This window comes from Carassius gibelio, chromosome A14 (genome assembly GCF_023724105.1).
Source record: "Carassius gibelio isolate Cgi1373 ecotype wild population from Czech Republic chromosome A14, carGib1.2-hapl.c, whole genome shotgun sequence".
NCBI lineage: Eukaryota > Metazoa > Chordata > Actinopteri > Cypriniformes > Cyprinidae > Carassius > Carassius gibelio.
Window position 1 is genome coordinate 21,951,155 of NC_068384.1, and position 17,426 is coordinate 21,968,580.

At 45.7% G+C, this 17,426-nt stretch overlaps 1 protein-coding gene across 1 annotated transcript in view; it reads left to right on the forward strand.

Moving 5' to 3' along the window:
• Window positions 1-3,501: 3,501 nt before the first annotated feature.
• Window positions 3,502-17,426, forward strand: part of LOC128026855 (X-linked interleukin-1 receptor accessory protein-like 2) — a 188,582-nt gene continuing 174,657 nt past the window's right edge. The window contains exon 1 of the mRNA XM_052614091.1: window positions 3,502-3,827. The gene's annotated coding sequence lies outside the window, so the exon portion shown is untranslated. The remainder of the gene's footprint in view (window positions 3,828-17,426) is intronic.

Consider the following 17,426-nt stretch of genomic DNA (forward strand, 5'->3'; position numbering starts at 1 on the left):
GATCTGCATTTTGTATAAGAAGTATTTTTTAAATGCTTGTGTAACCTACTTCTGGCTGATAACACTAGCTCTAGGTTCACATGCACTTTCACAAGGGCAATGATACATTTACAAGCTGCACAACACGTGAAGGAAATACAAAAACAAGAATAGAAACTGGCTTAACTTTATAGACACACACACACACACACGCACACACACAGAGAGAGAGAGAGAGAGAGAGAGAGAGAAAGAGAGAGAGGTATTACTCACTACCAGCTAAAAAAGACGTTTTCATCCTCTGCCAAAAACAAACCCTTATTTAAACACAATTTACTCCCAAACATCAATAAATCATTGTTTACTTGACAATATTTTTATTCTAGTCGAACCCTGGATTCATGTAAGTCCTTGAACAAATATATATAATATAAATATAAATATATGTAATATTATTATTATTATTATTATTATTATTTTTTTTTTTTATTTTTTTTTTTTTGAGAAATTGAAACCTAACCTGAACATTTTTTGTCAGCATTCCCAGAAAACATGATAAACAGTGTCAGGTTGTTTGCACACAGTACATAGTGAAAAAACTGACATTAGAGAAAAGAAAAAGCACTGTTAGTAAATGCACTGTTGTCCTCGCGGTCACAGATATTTTGCTGTGTGCGGATGTCTGCGAATGCAAAAATTCGGCTGAAGTATACTTTGGGTATAAGCCCATGATAGCGGGCCCCCAGTCCTCCCGGCCCCATACACACATGCACACCCAGACACTACGCCCCATCACCTACATACTTCCCAAGACAGTTAAGAAGAAATAAACCTGGTCAGCAGGACAGTCATGTTCGAGAAGTAAGGCTCACAATATCAAGGCTGGCTAACAGCACTCTGTTGGAGCAGAAACACAACCTGTGGCTCCAGCTAACACAGTATCACAACAAACAGATAAAGAGGAAGAGATCGCCCTCCAGTGGAATACCAGGACATTTATAATCCAGGCCTCTTCTCCGGTCCAACCACCAACAGCCTCGCATTATGTTCAGGCCCAATCCTAAAAGAGGAAAAGGAGACAACAGCAGCAGCAACAGAACCAACATATCTAACTCTTCACACCGAGTCTGAACAACACATGATGCTGGAGGAGCTGGACCAGAGGCCACCGGACGGGAAGGAACTGGGAGAAGATAGAGGGCATGTATTCTAGCCGGAGGAATGATGCCACAACTGAGACACTGAGCCAGTCCTCCAGACCCAACCCACGGGAACCAGAAGCCTGTTCCACCTCAGAGATTATAGGATTTGGCCCACCCCACAGCTCTGCACGGGGCACATGCACGACTCGCCCCAAGGACGCTCTCCGTGGACCAGCAAAACCCACAGAGGGAACCCAAGAGGGCATGAGGTGCGACCTGGGACCATTTAATCTACTCGAGCCTCTCAGGAACCTGATGATCTGGTCATGCTTTCCCCAGGATCTTCAGTCCACTGCATGTGATGATGTGCCTCAGAAGCAGAAACACAGGGACAGTCTCCGCTGCATCTCTTCTTACAGGAAGGAAAGCTCAGTGCTGACCTGTCCTCCGGAGCAGAAGAACACCAATCCACGTACAGTCTCCACTTCAGAGCAAACCTGTTCCTAGTAGACTGCTCTAGAGACGTCACATGATCACAACATAAGGATGTCTTGACCTCAACAAAACGATCACATGGCAATGACATTTTATCACCTTCCCTAGAGAGTTAAAATGTCTCGGCCACAACAAAACTAAGTGAGCCAAACATGTCCCCTCCTGGTCACCGGAATGTGTATATATATAATATAATATAATATTACAAAATATAACATTAAAAAGAGAGAAGATTGAGTTTGAACACATCCTATTAAGCATGTAGTGGGTGTTGTTGGGGGGGGGGGGGGGGGGGGGGGGTGAATAGTGATTGCGAGTTTATATTTGATTTAAAAACAACAATTACTTTGTCTCCTGATTTCAGAACACCACAGGTACAGTATGTATATATATATATGGCGTAACTAAAAAAATAAAAACTTAAATAAATACAAATATTCAATACAATATAATGCCACAAATCACTATTTTCCAGAGAGAAAATTAGATCAATGTTAATGTTAAAACAGTTTTGACTATTTTACTACTCTGTAAAACCTGACAAGTAACTTAACCCAAACCGTAAACAGATATCCTTAAAAACCTGACCTGAATTAGGATTACTCAAACGGTTTGAGTTACGTTACTTGTCAGGTTTGCAGTGATATATTTCACAAATGTTGATATTTAATTCAATTCAATTCAAGTTTATTTATATAGGGCTTTTTAGGATACAGATCATTGCAAAGCAATTTTACAGAAAATTCAGTTTCTATAATATTTAGTAGTAGCTTATCAGTGGTGACTGTGATATTTAGCTAATAGCATTAAAAAAGAAAGAAGAAAAGGAAGAGCACAACCAAATCAAATCTTACATTTAAAACATTCAAAAGTTTCTGTGCACACTTAATTTATGAGCAGTGTTGCTTTTGTGAAACATGTTTTGTGGAAGCATTATTTTATGTTAGCATGAATGTGGTTTTATGAACATGAATTTGTGTTCATTCAATTGTGTTAATGTTTTATTATATAATGTTATATAATATAATGTTATTGTTATTTGTTCATTTCTTTTTTAATGGATATCATGTCTTACAAGAACAGGAATGCACCAACCCAAACATGTACCGACCAATAAAAACTAAAAGTTGCTGTGTTGTTATAAATTTAATAATAATAATAATAATAAAATAAAACATGTATTTATTATCTATGTTTTTAATTTAGTTTAATATCTGTGTTTTTTATTCTTTTCTGATTTCTTTAACCTTTACCTTTCAGAATTGATTATGTTTTTTAAATATTTAATGACAGATCCTAAAATACCAATATTTTATTCGTATCACCACAGGGAGGCGCCAACAGTAAAGTGCTGCAACATGAGTCTGTGAGCGCTGATTCTATACATATAAGATACAATATCTTATTTCAGCATGTTCAGAACAGATATAAAGACCTAAGTGTTCTGTGTATAAAAGTGATTCAGTAGTATAAAGAAAAGTGAAACGGACTGAGTGGCTCAGGACTGAAGAACGAACGCTCCACACTCAAGCAAGAGCTCCGACACGGTTAAATGAATCGGTTCGCTCGGGCGGTCTGTTTAAATGAGCCGACTCACTGAATCATTTGAAGAAGAGTTTCTAGAAGTAATTCAGCGTGCAATATCGCAGTACAGTTTTAATCAAATACAACTGTTCATCACTCTGTTTCCGATTACGTTATTGTCTTCCCGAATCAATCGTGTTATGGTGTTACTCAACTGTCGAGTCATTCACAAATGCTGCGCGAATCGGTTCGAATAAATCACTGAAAACACAGTTCGAAAGATCATTCGTTCGCGAATCGGACAGCAATATTGTAAACTGCTTTCCTATTAGGAGTAATATGGTAGTGTGTGCCGGTCTGAACGGGCTCTGTTACTGAACTCTCCATCTATCATCTGATTCCTGACTCGAGTGAGGAGCTGCTCTCCACAGACAGAGCAGTTCAGTTCAGTTCGGTTCGGTTCTCCTGCAGGTGCTGACAGAGATGAGAGGATGTCCAAACTAACAGCTCGAGCAGATCATACATGACCACCAGCAGAGATCTCTCAAACTGCTTCGATATTCACTCTTGATCTCAGTTCCTCCGCGGTTCTGCTCGTATTCAAGCACATCTTCATGAACTACATCTGATTTAAACTCGAGGAAATACACCAGACATCTCCGGTTCATCTGAGGCGCTCTGAAAACAGTAAGTTGACGGAATGAAATGATTTGATCTTGATTATACGGTATGATGATTTTAGTTAGCCCTGAGGAGTTACACAACTTTACTCTCAGTGATAAATGCGTGTGTGAAGATGTACAGTTTGAGGACCATCAGAAGAGTCACCATGGTAACCACCGACAGACGGCACTTTGTTGTTTGATTATTGTTGCGCTGTAAACATCCGGTCACTGTAAATACATTTGTGAATATATATGTTTACTTTGTTGTTCAGTGGTGGTTACGTTTTAGCCACATTCTGAAAGCTACATAGAATAATTTTAGGAACAAAAGGCCTGCAAGTATCTTCTAGTATCATGCTCTCATCAGGTGACATGCAAGACAGACATCTGGAGATGTTCAGCACGTGTTCTTCTGATCTACAGATGCAGATGATCATCATTTCTCTCTGTAGCTTTGACCCATGTGTAGTTTCTCTGTCTCTGATGTCTAGGAGGATGTTAAAGGTGACGGATGAAGCTTTATAGATGAAGATTTGGAAAGATTTTGAGATAATTTAATTATCTCTCTCTCTCTCTCTCTCTCTCACACACACACACACACTCCCTCTCTCTCTCTCTCTCTCTCTCTCTCTCACACACACACACACACACACTCCCTCTCTCTCTCTCTCTCTCTCTCACACACACACACACACACACACTCCCTCTCTCTCTCTCTCTCTCTCTCTCTCTCACACACACACACACACACACACACTCCCTCTCTCTCTCTCTCTCTCTCTCACACACACACACACACACACACTCCCTCTCTCTCTCTCTCTCTCTCTCTCTCTCTCACACACACACACACACACACTCCCTCTCTCTCTCTCTCTCTCTCACACACACACACACACACACACTGCAGTGTGAATACTTGCCTGGGCAGTATATGGAGTTATATCAGTGAACTGTGTGGTATGAATATACAGTGATTCGATTCGAGGCGAGTGCGTCTGATGAATAAAGTGAGTGAGCTGCTGCGGGACAGTGTTTATTTCAGATGTGTCCTAAACACGAGAGATGCTTTATATGAAGGGCTTTATAATAAGTGTAGTGTAAAGCGGTGGTCCCATCAGAAGCCCTGCTGACATGACTTACATTTCACAGCTATATTCTCCATCCATCAGGTTAGAACGTCTCTGAAATATTTCATTTTTGCTGCCAGGAGAGGATGAGTTTTCTATGTGTGAGTCTTCTATAAACTTATACAATAATTCTGACTAAAATATACATTATACCATATATCAGAATTCCATCAAAAAATACCAAATTATGATTTTTTATTTTGGCTTTAGCTTGAATAAGTTGTTTAGAATAGAGTCTCTGGATTCCAGTATTTTCATGTAAAGTTGATGAAGTTAAATCTAGCAGAGGTCTTGGCTCAGAACAGAAACTGAGCGTCCATGACTGAGTTTACCCCACTGCATCATCCTGAGGTTTAATTAGCTCTGACAAAATATTGTACATGATCTAAAGACTGAAGTGAGAGCGGTGCTAATGGATCGTTCTCTGATGTACAGAAGCACTGCTTGATCTTCTCTTCAGGAACTCGAGTTGCGTCGAGAACGATTGGGGAACGCCCCCAGCATGGCGTCTCTGAATCATGTGTGTAATCAGTCCAATGGATGGGCGAGACGTCATAGGCGGGTGACGTCAGAGACCTATCGCTTCCTCCGAGGAGGTTGATGTGGTGAACGTCGCTGAGGATTCGCCCCCTCAATCGCCCCAGTATGAGGAGCTTTTGGAGGTGGTTACTCGTGCTGTGGCCAAGTTAAACATCGAATGGCCAGCCGAGAAAAAGGCTGAACCGCAGAAAAGTAAACTTGATGAGCGTTTTCTGCGAACTAGGCCGCCACCTCAGCGCCGAAGCCTGCCCTTTTTACCCGATTTGCACGCCGAGGTGTGTAAATCGTGGGAAAAACCCTTCTCGGCCCGCGTCTTCATCCCCGCTTCTGATCACTACGGCAGCATAGCGGGGATGAATGAGCGCGGTTATAAGGCGATGCCCCGGGTTGAACAGACGCTCGCGAGCTATCTGTCTCCCGGCGCGGCATCGTCATTAAAGGCTCCGGCTCTGCCCTCCAAGCCACTGCGCACAACATCAGCGCTGGTGGGCAAGGGGTACTCGGCAGTGGATCAGGCTGGTGCGTGTCTGCACACCATGGCGGTGTTACAGGCGTACCAAGCCGATCTGCTGAGAGATTTAGATGAGCAAGAGCACGTGAGATCTGAGGATATTACGGAGCTCATGGCAGCAATGGTAGCAGCAGAGAGACATTTGTGGCTCACCCTGTCTGACATGAAAGAGAAGGACAGGGTTTGTCTCATGGACGCCCCGCTTGTGTCCTCGGGCCTGTTCGGCGACGCTGTTAATTCTGTCGTCGACAGGTACCAGGAGGCTCGCAAGCAGGCGGCGGCGTTCCAGCTGTTCCTCCCACGTCGCTCTCTAAATCCGGAGGCTGCCGGGCGGTGGCAGCCTTCGCCGAGTACCAGCTCCTCATACAGGGAGGCACAAAAACAGAGTGTCGCCTCACGTGCTCCTCCAGCTAAGCGGAGCCGTGGGTCCAGATGACGCTCTGGGTCGGGGGCCTCTAAGCCGAATCTGCGGACCGTACTTAAGGCTAAGAGGTATTCGGCCAATAAGCCCTGACGCCACTGGCCCGGGGCTTATGAGGGCAGTCCCCTCTGTGGTGCAGCGGGTTACACCGCATTACACGGTGTCCGTCTCGCCTCAGTGCCCTCAGGAGATCGTTCTGCCAACCCTGCCGGAGTTACAGGGCGCAGCGGTCTCCCGCGAGCACCGCGCCCAGTTACCGCCCAGAAACGTAGCGGTGCTGAGTGGCTCGCAGCCTCCGCGGAGGTCTCTAGAGCGGTTAGTTCGGTTGTCTCCTGCCGGTCCGCCGTTACAGGGCACCGAGCTAGCCGTTCTGATTACACCAGAGGTCAGTCTCGAGAGACTGACTCCCTTAGTAGATTATTTAGCAGCGTGGAAACTACTACCAAATGTATCTCAATGGGTCCTGCACACTGTAGAAAGAGGCTACACGATTCAGTTTGGTTCTCCTCCGCCTCGATTCAACGGGGTTTCACCCACGCTTGTGGGTCCCGAGCAGGCTCTGGTTATGGAACAGGAAGTGCACCCTCTTCTGAGGAAGGAGGCCATCGAGGTGGTCCCTCCTCACGACAGGGAGTCAGGGTTCTACAGCCGGTACTTCATTGTTCCAAAGAAGGATGGGGGGTTGCGTCCCATTTTAGATCTGCGGTTAGTGAACCGCTCAGTCAAGCGACTGAAGTTCAGGATGCTCACACTCAAACAGGTTGTGTCTCAGATCAGGTCCGAGGACTGGTTTGTCACGATAGATCTAAAAGATGCATATTTCCATATCTCCATCCTTCCCCTACACAGGAAGTTTCTGAGGTTTGCTTTCGGGGGCGAAGCGTACCAATATCGAGTACTTCCCTTTGGCCTTGCACTCTCACCCCGCACTTTCACGAAGTGTGTGGATGCAGCTCTGGCTCCGCTACGACTCCAGGGCATCCGCATACTGAACTATATAGACGATTGGTTGATCTTAGCTCAATCAGAGCAGATGGCGGTTCGGCATCGAGATGTCATTCTCGCCCACATTAGAGAGCTGGGGTTAAGACTGAACGCCAAGAAAAGTGTGCTTTCTCCATTACAGAGAACCACTTATCTGGGCGTGGTGTGGGATTCGACCACGATGCAGGCACGCATGTCACCTGCTCGGATCGAGTCGATCCTCGCCGCAGTCGCGAGAGTGAGAGAATGCCAGTCACTCACTGTCAAGCGGTTTCAAAAACTGCTGGGTCTGATGGCAGCTGTGTCCAACGTGATACCTCTTGGCCTGCTGTACATGAGACCCCTACAGTGGTGGCTCAAGACCAAGCAGTTCCCCCCCCGAGGGGAAACCCACTTCGCATGATCAAGGTCACGCAGCGCTGCCTACGTGCCTTGGATATGTGGAGGAAGCCTTGGTTCTTGTCTCAGGGCCCGGTGTTGGGAGCTCCTTGTCGCCGCGTGATGCTAGCGACGGACGCGTCCCTCACCGGCTGGGGTGCGGTAATGAGTGGCCACCCTGCCCGCGGTCTGTGGAGTGGTCGCCATCTGACATGGCACATCAATTGCCTAGAGATGCTAGAGGTCTATCGAGCATTGAAATATTTCCTCCCAGACCTGAGAGGTCACCATGTGTTGGTGCGCACCGACAACACAGCGGTGGTCTCTTACATCAACCACCAAGGAGGTCTGCGCTCACGCCGTCTAAACAAACTAGCGTACCAGATCCTTGTGTGGGCCCAGGACAAATTTCTCTCACTCAGAGCGGTTCACATTCCTGGGCATATGAATATGGGAGCAGACATCCTGTCGAGGCAGGGCCCGAGGCCCGGGGAATGGCGGCTTCACACCGAGGTGGTGAAGCAGATATGGAGAGTTTTTGGCCAGGCTCAGGTGGACCTGTTTGAGACTCGAGTGACATCGCACTGTCCCCTCTGGTTCTCTCTGACTCATCCAGCTCCACTGGGGCTGGACGCCATGGTACAGACGTGGCCGAGGCTTCGTCTGTACGCCTTTCCCCCGATTGCTCTGCTCCCGGGAGTTCTGGAGAGAGTGCGCCAGGACGGAGTCCGGCTGCTGTTAGTAGCCCCGTTCTGGCCGGGACGAGTATGGTTCTCGGACCTGATTTCCCTCCTAGACGGCTCTCCCTGGGAGATTCCTGTCAGGAGGGATCTCCTCTCACAGGCGGAGGGCACCATAGTCCACCCTCGCCCGGAGCTGTGGAAGTTATGGGTGTGGCCCCTGAGGGGGCACAACTAGTAGCTTCCGGTCTCTCAACTGAGGTTGTTGAGACCATCCTCCAATCCAGAGCTCCCTCTACGAGGAAACTGTATGCCTTGAGGTGGAACCTTTTCACTTCTTGGTGCAGAGACCGCCAGCTCGACCCAGTTAACTGCCCGATTGGTACAGTGCTGGAGTTCCTGCAGGCCCGTTTCTCCGCAGGGTTGACCCACTCCACCCTGAAGGTTTACGTGGCGGCCATTGCGGCCTACCACGCCCCTCTCGGTGGCCAGTCAGTGGGCAGACACCCTCTTGTTACACGTTTCCTCCGCGGTGCGCTGAGGCTGAGGCCTCCAGTACGTTCTCGTGTCCCCACATGGGACCTGGCCGTGGTGTTAGAAGCTCTCTGTAGGCCGCCCTTCGAGCCTATTGAGGAGATCTCCGATCGCCTTCTCTCTATTAAAACTGTCTTCTTGTTGGCAATTTCTTCTCTCAAGAGAGTTGGGGACCTGCAGGCCCTCTCTGTGGCCCCTTCTTATATAGACTTTGCGCCCGGTCTGGCTAAAGCTTTCCTTTACCCTCGTGCGGGGTATGTCCCTAAGGTTCCCTCCTCTACACCACGGCCTGTCGTACTCCAGGCCTTCAGTCCTCCTCCCTTCAGGGAGCCAGACCAGAAGAAGCTTAATTGTATGTGTCCAGTGCGAGCATTGGACACATACGTCCACAGAGCTGCCCTGTGGAGAAGGGCGGACCAGTTGTTTGTTTGTTATGGTCCCCCTAAGAGAGGTCTTCCTGCTACTAAACAGACCCTCAGCCGGTGGATAGTAGATTCTATTTCTCTTGCATATGAGTCCTCTGACCTCCCCTCTCCCCTGGGGGTCAAGGCTCACTCCACTAGAAGTGTGGGGGCCTCCAAGGCCTTCCTAGCAGGTGTCTCTATGCATGATATCTGCGAGGCTGCGGGGTGGTCCACGCCCTTGACCTTTGTAAGATTTTACGGTCTAGATTTACGAGCCGCTCCAGGCCCCTCTGTTCTCTCGTCCTAGTTGTGCAGTTTCCCACACTGGCAGAGATTTGTAAGTCTGGCGGCGTGGGCATTCTCGTTCCCCAATCGTTCTCGACGCAGCTCGAGTTCCTGAAGAGGAACGTCTAAGGTTACGTATGTAACCCTGGTTCCTCGAAGGAACGAGACGCTGCGTCGCAGTGCCACACTTCCGGCATCTCTGGCCGGCGCTTGCTTCATCCTTTGAGGCTGGTGCCGGCTGTGTTTCTCCGGCTTTTATGCTTCCTGGTCTCTGACGTCACCCGCCTATGACGTCTCGCCCATCCATTGGACTGATTACACACATGATTCAGAGACGCCACGCTGGGGGCGTTCCCCAATCGTTCTCGACGCAGCGTCTTGTTCCTTCGAGGAACCAGGGTTACATACGTAACCTTAGACGTTTTTGTAGTCTTTATCAAATCAAAGTCCTGTGTTAGGATAGTTAGTTTGTGTGTGTGTGTGTGTAAATTTTCATTATTTTATTTTCACTATTAACAAACCTTCAAAGTGATTTTTTTTTAGAACTGTGTTTGTACAGAAGCAAAATCACGGAGCAATGTGCATCTTTTCCTCCAGAACTTTTCTTAATATTTATAATAATAATAAAAATAATCACAATATAGCTATATTTTATTTTATCTTTATTAAAAATTAGAACAAAGATACACATAAACAGTAGTAAATATAATATAAAAAAGAAACAAATGAAATAGTGCGTTACTTTTTTCATCGTACATCTAAAGAACAGTATTCAAGGAAGCAAATAGTGTGTTCATCACAAATAAACTGAAACTACAGAAGCAGTTTAATCAAGAGCGATTACTTCGTTTCTTTAGTTAGATTAACATTAATAAGACAGACTATATACTGTAATGCATGAATCTAGTGTAATGTTACCCATCAGATGTTTCCCCAACAGTTCCCCAAACGTTCATATAACACATAACAGATTATGTTTGCGTCAATACCTTCTGTGTAAATGTGTATATTTATCGGGATCGAGCACTTTTATAATGACAGCGTGAGAAGCGAGCGGAGAAAAGCTGTTCCTCTCAGAAAACATACAAATAAAGGTAACTGAACATCTAAAACTAGTATTTGGAGCATTGGGATCACTAGATGAGGGCTGAATGAACTACTATTTGTGAAAAAACCTCAAAATCAACATTTCTCACTTATTTTTTTGGCCTGTAGCTCAAAATGAGCTCGTGCACATTCCCACTCACAGGTCAGATGCCTTCAATGGTTTATTAAAGAGGTGAATCCAGCCCAAGACGGGCAGAAGTGTGACTCTGCAGATGTGCTTCTGTCAATATTGTAAATACATATTTGTTATTCCGTTTAAAATTGTTGTCTGTCTCATCTTAATGCATGTTAATTTGACCAATGGGGCCGAACATTATAACTGTAGCAAGATTGGAGTCTCCATCTAAAATCAAAGTAGCACTCTTATTTTAATCTCATCTTGGATGGTTTGTCTGATTTTGACCATGTGACAAAAAGTGTTGGAATTGAAGTTCAGTCAAACCGTTCTTGAATAATGTCTCAACACATTTGATGGAACATGACTGAATGTGAGGCTACATGTCAACAACATTAAGTGTATTTAAACCAAACTTTATGTGTGTTATCCATTGTTAAGTTTGACATCACGTGTAGAATCGCTCCAATCAGATACCACGAGTGTCAGGTATTGGTAAGGGAGGAACTCAGGTGCAGACAGGGATTCTCAAACAAAGGGTTTATTACAAAAAGGGGAAAACAAAACCCACGAGGGGGAAAACACGGAGCAAGGTAAGGACTAAATAACTAAAACAGGACTGGACTAACAAGATAAATAAGGACTCTAAATACTAACTATAAACAAACACTCACGGTAATACAAACACTTCTTAAGGAACAATCATAGAGTGGAACAATCACAATCACAGGTACGCAGTTGAGGTACAATCACAATGACACCACGCAAGACAGAGCACACTTGGAGACCTAAATAGGGGAAACAATCAAGACACGACAGGTGGCACAGATGGGACAATCAAGACACGACTAGGTTAACAAGGGGGGCGGGGCAAGGGAACGAGACAACACAAGCACATGGCCCAAAGACAAGGCCATGCGCTTGTACACAAAACACGGGTCTGTCATGATCCTGCCTCAAGACTAGGAAAAATCAAGGACACGTGGGCAGAATCATGACAGAACCCCTCCCTTAAGGAGCGGCTTCCAGACGCTCCTCAAGGGAACATCAAACACGGGACACGACTGACATGACAGACTGGGACACCGACACAAACCAACAAGACATGACAAATAATAACAAAGGCAGACATGAATACACGACGGCAGGGTTAGGGTGACAAATCAAAAAAAACAAACAGGGAAGGGGAGGAGGCGGGACCACAAAGTTCATGGGGGACAGACCAGGGTGAGTGGGTGGGGCAGGAGTTTTAGGAGGACAGGACGAAGGCTGACGACGGGGGGTACAGGCAGGTCTGGGTGGTGAGGGGCGGGGAGGGGTCTCGGGACAACTGACAGGGGACATGATAGGAGCAGACAAGGGACGCGGGGCAACACTTACGGGACGCGGGGAGACGACAGCTGGACACGGGACGACAACATCTACTGGACACGGGACGACAACATCTACTGGACACGGGACGACAACATCTACTGGACACGGGACATCTACGGGACACGGGGCAATATCTACTGGACACGGGGGACAACAGGACACGGGACATCTACGGGACACGGGGCCACATCAACAGGATACATGACTTCATCAGCAGGACACGGGGCAACACTCACGGGACACGGGGAGACGACATCAGGACACTCGGGATTTCTGGGGACAGGGTCTGAGGACAAGGCAGGACTGACGGGGACTTCTAGGATACGGACAAGACTAGACAAATAATCAGAAAAGGCTTTAGCCGCTAAGACAATTGGCATCTCCTTACGAGATGAGATACACTGAACTAAAGTCTTTGCTGCAGAGTCGGCCGCGGCACTCTCCTGCGCTCTCACGACTGCCGACTTGCATACTGCCCTCTTCTTTGCCGGCTCGGGCACGCCAGCGCTCACCGCTGCTGGCTCGGGCACGCCAGCGCTCACCGCTGCTGGCTCGGGCACGCTCACCGCTGCTGGGTCGGGCACGCCAGCGCTCTCCGCTGCTGGCACGGGCACGCCGGCGCTCTCCGCTGCTGGCACGGGCACGCCAGCGCTCTCCGCTGCTGGCACGGGCACGCCAGCGCTCTCCGCTGCTGGCACGGGCACGCCAGCGCTCTCCGCTGCTGGCACGGGCACGCCAGCGCTCTCCGCTGCTGGCACGGGAGGAGACAGGGTCACAGGACCGGCAGGCCCCCTCTTCCTCCTCTTCCTCCTTGGGCGCGGTGCAGAGGCCACAGCTGGGTCAGAGGCGGGTTGGGGGAGTTTGGTCTCGGGCAGGGCAGTCTCGGACGCCGAAGACTCAGAAGTTGACTCCCATGAAAACCGTCTCCCTCGTTTCATGGGGAGACTGCTGGCTGAGGAGGGCACCTCAGGACTCTGGGAGGGGCTTGCCTGACCCCCCAGGGTTGCCACGGCCAGGACACGACCCTCCGGGATCGCCGGCAGCTGGGTAGGTGGGGACCTCTGGGGCTCCTCCTCTCGCCCGCTCGCTCCGGAACGACCTCCCCTGGTCCCCCGGAACACCACAAGGCGAGAGCCCTCAAAACAATCTCGCTGGCTGGCTGATGCCATCCAGCATTGCCTCCTGTCTGCTGAGTTCCTTGGTGGTGGTGTCATTCTGTCAGGTATTGGTAAGGGAGGAACTCAGGTGCAGACAGGGATTCTCAAACAAAGGGTTTATTACAAAAAGGGGAAAACAAAACCCACGAGGGGGAAAACACGGAGCAAGGTAAGGACTAAATAACTAAAACAGGACTGGACTAACAAGATAAATAAGGACTCTAAATACTAACTATAAACAAACACTCACGGTAATACAAACACTTCTTAAGGAACAATCATAGAGTGGAACAATCACAATCACAGGTACGCAGTTGAGGTACAATCACAATGACACCACGCAAGACAGAGCACACTTGGAGACCTAAATAGGGGAAACAATCAAGACACGACAGGTGGCACAGATGGGACAATCAAGACACGACTAGGTTAACAAGGGGGGCGGGGCAAGGGAACGAGACAACACAAGCACATGGCCCAAAGACAAGGCCATGCGCTTGTACACAAAACACGGGTCTGTCATGATCCTGCCTCAAGACTAGGAAAAATCAAGGACACGAGGGCAGAATCATGACAACGAGAACATGATTATACTAATATACACTCACGATGTGATATAATACTACCAAAGAAAATTATAGTCCTAACCTTTAACCCTCTGCAGTCAATTAATGCGTATACTCGTCATGAGTCATTTTCTCCTGATAAGTCAAAAAAGAACTTAAATTACACTTTCAGTTTTAATTGTAAAGATAAGAGCAATACAACAATCGAATCTGTAAAGGGTCTACTTTTATTTGGATACAGACATAACTTTGTGCTTTTATAAAATAAAGATAACAAACAAGGTGTGCTGCCAGCAGCCTTTGTCTGTGCTGATCTTCATTGACAAACACGTCATTAAAATCAACTGTATATATATATATATATATATATATATATATATATATATATATATATATATATATATATATATATATATATACTAATCATATATATACTAATACCATACTAACAATATACAATGCACTATGGATTGATGAGCTGCTGGTTCATGAATATTAATCACGTTGTCAGCGTTCGGTTGAACTGATTTGCTGAAATCAAAACAGGGATGGTAATAGACGAGGGCCAGCCAATGAAATTGCCATTTGTGCATTAGCCCCGCCCACTACCGGAGAAACCAGCATATCTTATGCTTGTTCTAAAAAGCTGAATTATTCTAAATGACCTCCATTATTTTACAGGAGAAGACAACAGATAATATAGTTTACATGTAGCGTGTTGATTCAGCGTGGTAAGACTCTCTCTCTCTCTCTCTCTCTCTCTCTCTCTCTCTCTCTCTGTGTGCATGTGTGAGAAACAGCGCTGTCAGTAAAGCGACGGCGAGTCGAGCGTCTCCACACAGAGTTTACAGAGCGTCAGGTGTGCTTTGCGTCCACTGAGATGAAGTGAAGAGTACAGATCTCTTGATGGAGAGAGAAACTCTGAAGCGCTCAGTCAGTGTCCTGTCTTGTGTCCTGTACGGTCCAGTGATTAGTCAATGACTAGCACAGAACAAGGTGGATTTGTCATGTTTATAGCAAATAGGCCTCATGAGTTTGGCCGAGAGATATATAAACTACTGTAAATCTTCTAAGGCTTAGGTTTTTTTTATGTTAAAATTCTCAGTATGTTCTTGTAGATGCTAATGGCATCACCTTTGCCACAATATTTCAATAAAGTGCCTTAAAAGTGATGTAATTCTGATTTGACTGTGTTGATGGTGGCTGTGGTGTGATGTTTGTGGAGAGCTGATGCTGCTTTCCTTCGGTTTATTCTCACTAACACAAGCTGAGCGTCTCGGTGTGGTTAGAGTGGGCTCCTGTGATGTGATTAGAGCTGGTTTAATAGAGCTAGCATGCTTCTCCAGTGAACGTCTGTCACCTTACTGCCCCATACTGCCTGAACACAGCTCAACCCAACACATGCTGAGTGTTCATCAGGGACCCACAGCACGACGAATGGAAACAAACTCAAAAAATGTATAATATAAAGAAAACTCAAGGATGAGATGACTTGTAAAGCAGCTCCACAGAAGACAACAGCATTCTCAGCTCAGCTCAGTGCAGTCTGGAATCAGTTCACTTCAGTCTCAGTTTCAATGTTGTGATGTTCATCAGTTATAAAACTAGCACTTCAGACTCAGCTCATTTGAAGGTTTTCTTCTCATCCAATAGTGTGAGATGAATAAATAAATAAAAACAACTTTTTAACCCCAGCTAGTCAAGCCAAAGGTGACAGAAATAAAGAAACCAGACTCAGTCAAGGACCAGATCTCATCTGACCAACTGAAAAACACATCTACAGCATGTGATATTAGCTATAAATCATGACTTCTGTTGCTTATAGCATTCATATGACAAGCTTGTTAAAAACACCTCTGGTTTGGACTGCTCATTTACTGAGCTCAACTAGATGTTTAGTTTCCATTGAGTTTAGGATCTCTTATCTTCAGAAAAGAGGTTAATTATTCCAAATATCTCATTACAATTAGAGTAATATGCAGGCAGCACAAAAAGACAGCCTTTGAAGAGTTTTAAAGTTGATCAGTGAGAAGCAGCACACAATCAGACGACCACAGCCTGTCATTTTCTTCTCCAGGGGAAAAATATATTCTTAAGAAAATATCTGAGGACTTGCACTTCTCGTGAACACTTTCAAATTTCTTAACCTCTTTCTGTGAATCCTGCCCAGACCTATAATCAGTAATATGTAAAATCAGCACCCAGTTCTCCAGTAATGAGGCTCATATGTGTTTAGCACTTGATGGCTTCAGAGGCATGGCTGAGATAATTACAACAGTTGCCATATAATCATCCTGGCTACTACTCCACTGACTGACATCTCTAATAGTACACGTTCAGGGATTGACTGTTAGTGCTGCTCGCGGTTCGAGTAGTGTTAAAGCTTTAGGAGGAGTAGCAGTTCCAAAATTTTGGGTCAGAAGAATAAGAAGAAGAAGAATAAGTTTAAATAGGATTTCAGTAAGTTGGCTTTCCCAAGCCAACTTAATTATTTTGTGGGATAATTAAATATATTCTAAATAAACTACAAACATAAAATTATATAGATTTATTTTGTTCTCACATTATTTCTTGTAACTCCTCACTCACAGTGGCTCAGCTGAATGAGAGGCTCATTATGCGGCTCATTATGCAGCTCATTATGCGGCTAATTATGCAGCTCATTATGCAGCTCATTATGCGGCTCATTATGCAGCTCATTATGCGGCTCATTATGCAGGGCTTTGTCTTCTCGGGTGTAAATCACAATGATATTCATGATAGTTGACGCCTACTCCCATATGACTTTTACCAACAAAAAGTGTCTTAGAAAATGTAAATCAATATATTGTTTTCTGTGAGTGAGTAAACAAGATGATTTTCACATAACTTAGAAAGAAAAAAGTTCTCAACAGTCCCGGGAAACAATGTTCTGTATGTGTTTTATGTCTTTATTCAAGGGATTTAACATTTGTCATTTTTTACTAACCACGCATAAACATTGTTTTCTCAAAAACACAATCATGTACATGCTGCTGCTCACATATTATTATAGCCCAGTTTGTGCTGATTACAGTGAGATTAGACTTTACCCGTTTAGATGTGTATAAGCAACTTAAAAAAACACAGATGTCAGGGCATGACAAAACTTCTCCAGGCCCCAAAAATACCCTTAGACCTCAGAGGGTTAATATCATACATATACGTAGATTTGCTTACTTTAGCAAGCTTAGACCGCTCTTCTTGTCATATAGCAGAGAGTGAATTAACTGTTCCTCTAGGGATCGACAGTGTGATGGCTGCACGGTGATCATTTTATCTCTAATACTATCAGTCTTGCCATTTCTGTTGTGCTGCTGGGAAAAGTATGATCCTGTTAATGTTATATTTCTTGTTAATTTAGCCTCTGTATCAAATAAAATCTTTTGTTTTCTTCTAAAAGTGTCAAAGTAAATC